This window comes from Mobula hypostoma, chromosome 13 (genome assembly GCF_963921235.1).
Source record: "Mobula hypostoma chromosome 13, sMobHyp1.1, whole genome shotgun sequence".
Classification (NCBI taxonomy): Eukaryota; Metazoa; Chordata; class Chondrichthyes; order Myliobatiformes; family Myliobatidae; genus Mobula; species Mobula hypostoma.
Genome location: NC_086109.1, coordinates 64,605,272 through 64,610,872, shown reverse-complemented (window position 1 = coordinate 64,610,872; position 5,601 = coordinate 64,605,272). Strand labels below are relative to the sequence as shown.

Sequence of the window (5,601 nt, the reverse complement as noted above, 5' to 3'; positions counted from 1 at the left end):
TGGTCCCAGTGGAAAGATGGTACTCACAGGAGAGGTGGGTCAGGGACCACTACAACTCTACAGCTCCAGTTCCAAAATGCAATTATCTCTTCCATTCTGGAAAGAATTACAGAATCACCACTTCCATACATAATTGGCAATGTATAAGGTCATTTTTTTCAGAAATAACAAAAAGTTGTCTTTCTTATTACACTTTAATAATGCAGTCCAGCTGTCATAATATTCCAGGCATGATTTTTGTTCTGTAGGTTAGTCAGGATGTATATTGCCAGTCCTTTGAAAGTTAAGTATTTTACTTGTATGGTCCCAATACATGACAATAATTTAATAAAGTATGAAAAAGGATAGATCTGAAACAGATCTAGGAAGTCTTATTACAGAACATATGTATATTATCCAAGAGAATTAAAAAACCTGCAAAAATTAGATGTGATTTCTCATTGTTGCTGCATAATTTAAAAAGTGAATGGCCCACCATTTGCCCATGAAAATCTTCTTTTTAATCATTAAAACTACAGAAAATTCAATTATCAGGAATATATGACTATCAATTTACCTGATTTAACAGCAATGCCAAACTAGATACATTACTTAGGACAGGTGTTCCCAACCTTTTTTATGCCATGGACCAATAGCAAGGGGTCTGTGAACCCCAGGTTGGGAACCCCTGATTTAAAAGCGTGACTCTGATTTCCCACTCCCATTATATCATCCAGGGAGACATTACAGATCTACATCCTGTCTCACATCCTGTAATTATCCACAAGAAAGTCAAAATCAAACTAATGGCAAATTTAAATGCCCTCTTATTTAAAATAATTTATGCAAAATCTGTGCTGGGTTTGCTAGTCATTCTTTGTGTTTAGTTACATATAAATAAATGGTCTATATATTTCATCCTGACTATAATGGGTTAATAGTGTGGTTGTTAACACTTTATGAAATAATCAGGAATATAAAACATTGTCCCTTCTGTGTTACAACATAAAAAAGAAGAAATTATGGATGTTGTGTAGATGTTATTAATATGCATTTTCAGAAGGCAATTAGTGAAGTCCTAATGATATAATATTAGCTGAAGCTGATGGGTCATTAAGAAAAGAATTGAGAAGTGATGGAACTCAAAAACTCTGTTCTGTAAATGGCAGTTGCTCCTGGGTGAATGTTTCATTTTAAATTGGAGAATAAGAGATACTTATAAATTGTTAAAGGGGTAAGGCACAAAGGCCAGTATGTGGAATTAAACCACAGATCATGATGGTATATTATAACTGAATGATGAAACAGGTCTGAAGGGATTTCTTTTAATATATCTAGTTTCTGAACCCCATTGGTAATTTTGAACCACTCATTGGGTTGAGCGACAATTTACTTCATCTTATAATTCATATCATAGTTACTCACATGCATATTCTGATACAATTTTCCTTTACCATTCTATCTAATTCACACGTGTCCATTAAAAGTCACAAGATTGGAAATCAGAGTTCACTCCAAAGTCTATAATTAGTTCAGCCATCACGCATACTGGGGCATAGGCTGCTGAAATCAGTTTGCCAGAGTCCTCTGTCCTGGGCCAGTCTTTCAAGTTGTTCCCAGTTGTCACCCATTTTCTTGGTATCAACTTCAAGTTTGCATCTCCAGGTGATCTTTGGCCGGACTCTCTTTCACCTTCTCTGGGAATTCCATGCTACCACTTGCCAGTTGATGTTGGCACTTCATGTGTCCTATCCATCTATTAATACAGGTCTGCACTTTCCTAACAATAGACTTTATTGTCCTCCAAGTCTCTGCCCCATACAGAACAACTGACTTCACTTTGGAGCTTAGTGCGCTATGACAGCTCCTTGGAGCACCAGATGATCTTGAGCTGGATGAAGGGTCTCCTAGCTTTGCTGATCTTGTCTTGACATCTGCACTAGTGCTGCCCTGTCTATCAATGACACTACCCAGCTAGGTGAAGCTTTCTACCTCCTCTAGTGGACTTACCCTAAAGGGTGACTGGGTTAATGCAGGTTAAGTTGATCTTGAGGACATTAGTTTTCCCTTTGTGGATGCTAAGGCTGACTTGCACTTATGTGGTTGCCAGGTCTGTTGTATTTTCCTGCATCTGCTTGTGGGTTTGTGGCAGGAGGACTATATCATCAGTGAAGTCCATGTCTTCCAGTTGTTTTCATGGGATCCATTGGATCCTATTCATTTTCTGTGCTATATGTGTCTTCATGATCCAGTCTGTGACCTGAAGGAACAGAAAAGGAGACATCAAGCACCCTTGTCTGACTCCTGTCTTCACCTAAAAGCCACAGTTAAGCAATCCGCCATGGTTGACTCTGCAGGACATTCCCTCATAAGAATACTTGATCAGTCTGACCATCTTACCTGGTACTCCCCAGGGCCACGCTGTCTATACTGTCAAAGAGTTTTTCACAATCGGTACAGTTGATGTGCAGAGATGGGTTCCACTCAATTGACTGCTCAATGAAAATGCATAGTGCAGCTACTACAAGTCAAGTCAAGTCACTTTTTGTTGTCATTTCGACCATAACTGCTGGTACAGAACACAGTGAAAATGAGACAACATTTTTCAGGACCACGGTGCTACATGAACAGTACAAAAACTACACTGAACTACGTATAACTATACTAGAGTACAGTCCTATCCAGGACTGCAATAAAGTGCACAAAACAGTTCAGGCATTACAATAAATAATAAACAAGACAATATGCACAGAAGAGGGCAGTAGGTTGGTGACAGTCCAGGCTCTGGGTTTTGAGAAGTCTGATGGCTCGGGGGAAGAAACTGTTACGTAGTAGTCTGTTCATGAGAGCCCAAGTAGTTTGGTGCCTTTTGCCAGATGGCAAGAGGGAGAAGAGTTTGTATGAGGGGTGCGTGGGGTCCTTCATAATGCTGTTTGCTTTATGGATACAACATGTGGGTGTAATGGAGCATGTCTGTAATGGCGGGAAGGGAGACCCCGATGATCTTCTCAGCTGACCTCACTATCCGCTGCAGGGTCTTGCAATCCGAGATGGTGCAATTTCTGAACCAGGCACTGATGCAGCTGCTCAGGATGCTCTCAATGCAACCTCTGTAGAATGTGGTGAGGATGAGGTGTGGGAGATGGACTTTTCTCAGCCTTCGCAGAAAGTAGAGATGCTGCTGGGCTTTCTTTGCTATGGAGCTGGTGTTGAGGGACCAGGTGAGATTCTCTGTCAGGTGAACACCAAGAAATTTGGTGCTCTTAACAATCTTTACAGAGGAGTCGTCGATGTTCAGCAGAGAGTAGTCGTTCCGTGTCCTCTTGAAGTCAACAACCATCTCTTTTGTTTTGTTCACATTCAGAGACAGGTTATTGGCTCTGCACCAGTCCATTAGCCGCTGAACCTCCTCTCTGTATGCTGAATCATCATTCTTGCTGATGAGACCCACCACGGTCGTGTCATCGGCGAACTTGATGATGTGGTTTGAGCTGTGTGTTCCAGCACAGTGGTGGGTCAGCAGAGTGAACAGCAGTGGACTGACCAGTCCACTGGTCAGCAATTGGTCTCTTCTTGCATAAGCCTGTTTATTCACCTCTTAGCTTAGCACCTATAGCATTCTTCATCTTGTCTAGTATTATCCTGTAGAGGACTTCTCCTGGGACTGACAAGAATGTGATGGCTCTGTAGTTGGTGCAGTTGCTAAGGTCTCCCATCTTTGGAATTGTGACAAGATAGATCCCTTTGCCATCTGTTGGTACTTGTTCATCTTTCCAGATACAGTAGAGTGTAAAACACCTCTATGGTAGGCTCCAGGTCTGCCTCGAGAGCTTCTCCAGTAATGTTGACTGGGCCAACTGCTTTACCATTCTTTCACAGCTTTATTGCTTTCCTGATCACTCGTCTGGTAGGCTTGTCACAGTTTATAGGCAGGTTAGTATTGGCTGGAGGGATATCAGGTGGGTTAAAAGGTGCAGGTTGTTGTTGCGTGAATGAAGTCACCAGAGTAAAGTATTGGTAGATATGAAGCAGCTTTTTTATTTGACAAAACAAGATACAGCAGGCATCATATTCAGGCCTTTTGGTCAAAGGTGCTGGCTCGTTCAACATGGGGCTTAATATTTCATGTGCTAAACATCAAAGGACAATTCCATATTTACAATATATTCACAATGCTTTCTTTTAAACTACAAACTAACTTCACACCTCCCAATTCACACCCACACCACAAATATCTAGCTGAATGTTAATCAGCATTGTTTGATCTGTGATTCAGGGCTTCTAGGACCCTATTGTTCAGAACTGCATTTTAAATTAAATCTACAATCTATATTCAGATCTGAAGATTAGTGGCTGAAAACATTTACTAAATGTAAATGTGCTAAACCCAAAAATTGCTCTAACACAGGTCTATTCAGCATATTTTCAGGTTCATTCCACTTGTTCAGGTTCTGCTCTGTTCCCACTATGGCCTTTCCATCCCCTTCAGGATTACTGTATTTGCTGAACAGTTTCTTGGTGGTATCGTACAGCTTCCTCATGTTGCTACATCTCACTTCTTCTGCCAGGCTACCGATAAAACTGTGCTACATTTCTGCTTTAACACTCTTCTTCACTTCTCTGTGAGCCTCTGCATGCTCTTCCTGTGCTTCTGCCTTTCCCCCTCTAGTCCTGCAGTTATTCATGACTGCTTTCTTCTGCCTCCTCACGTTGATCTTGTGTAATGTTTCAGCTGAGATATATTCTTCCTGTTGGTACTTTTTGACATCTGGTACCTCTTGACATATCGAGACTAGCGTTCCTCTAACCTTCTGCCATTAGTTGTGTAGATGCTCTTCCTCATGCGATTCTTGTAGCACTTATTTGAATCTTTCTCAGGTCTGCATTTTTCTCAAAAGGTTGATATTGAACCTTTGCCTCGGTGATGCTAATTCCATGTGATTCTTCTTCAGTTTAAATTTCAACTTCGCAACCAGGAGTTTGTGATATCTGCTCCACTCCTCGCTCCGACATCTTGAAATGGTCTGAATTTTTTGGATATACAGATGTTGTCTATTTGGTTCTCTGCTATATGGTCAGGTGACACCAGGGTGCTCTTCTGGATTCTTTTGTAGTGAAAGATACTGCCTCTATTGACCATGCCCATACTGCCATCAGCAAATCGTTCTCCATTCTCTCTCATCACACCCAGTCCATGTGTTCCTATCATGACTTCATAGCCAATGTTATCTGAACCTATTTTTGCATTGAAGTCTTCCATGAGAATGTTGATATCTGTCTCAGGATACGCTTCTTGGATGTTCTGGTGTCTGTTGTTGAAAGCATCCTTGGTTTCTTTGCTGCTGTTGTTAGTTGGCACATACATTGTGTGATGTTCATTTTGACCTTTATATTTTGGCCACCACTTGTGCTGTCTTTCCATTTTCATACTTGGTCTTTATATTCCATGTTCCAATGGTGGTGGTCATGGATGATGGAAGGATGATTGGCTTCCACAGACTTGCGGCTTTCACCACACAACTTCAGATGCCTCGAAGCGAAAATCCTTCCTCTCCCAGGAATGAGATCTTTGGAGCTTCTGTTGCCGTTTCTCTAGCTCTAGGTTTTAACAAGATGGAGTTG

General features: G+C 41.2%; 1 pseudogene; it reads right to left on the bottom strand.

The window, feature by feature from the left end:
• Positions 1 to 1,626: 1,626 nt before the first annotated feature.
• LOC134355330 (uncharacterized) lies at positions 1,627 to 5,401 on the bottom strand (annotated as a pseudogene).
• Between the last annotated feature and the right edge of the window lie 200 nt (positions 5,402 to 5,601).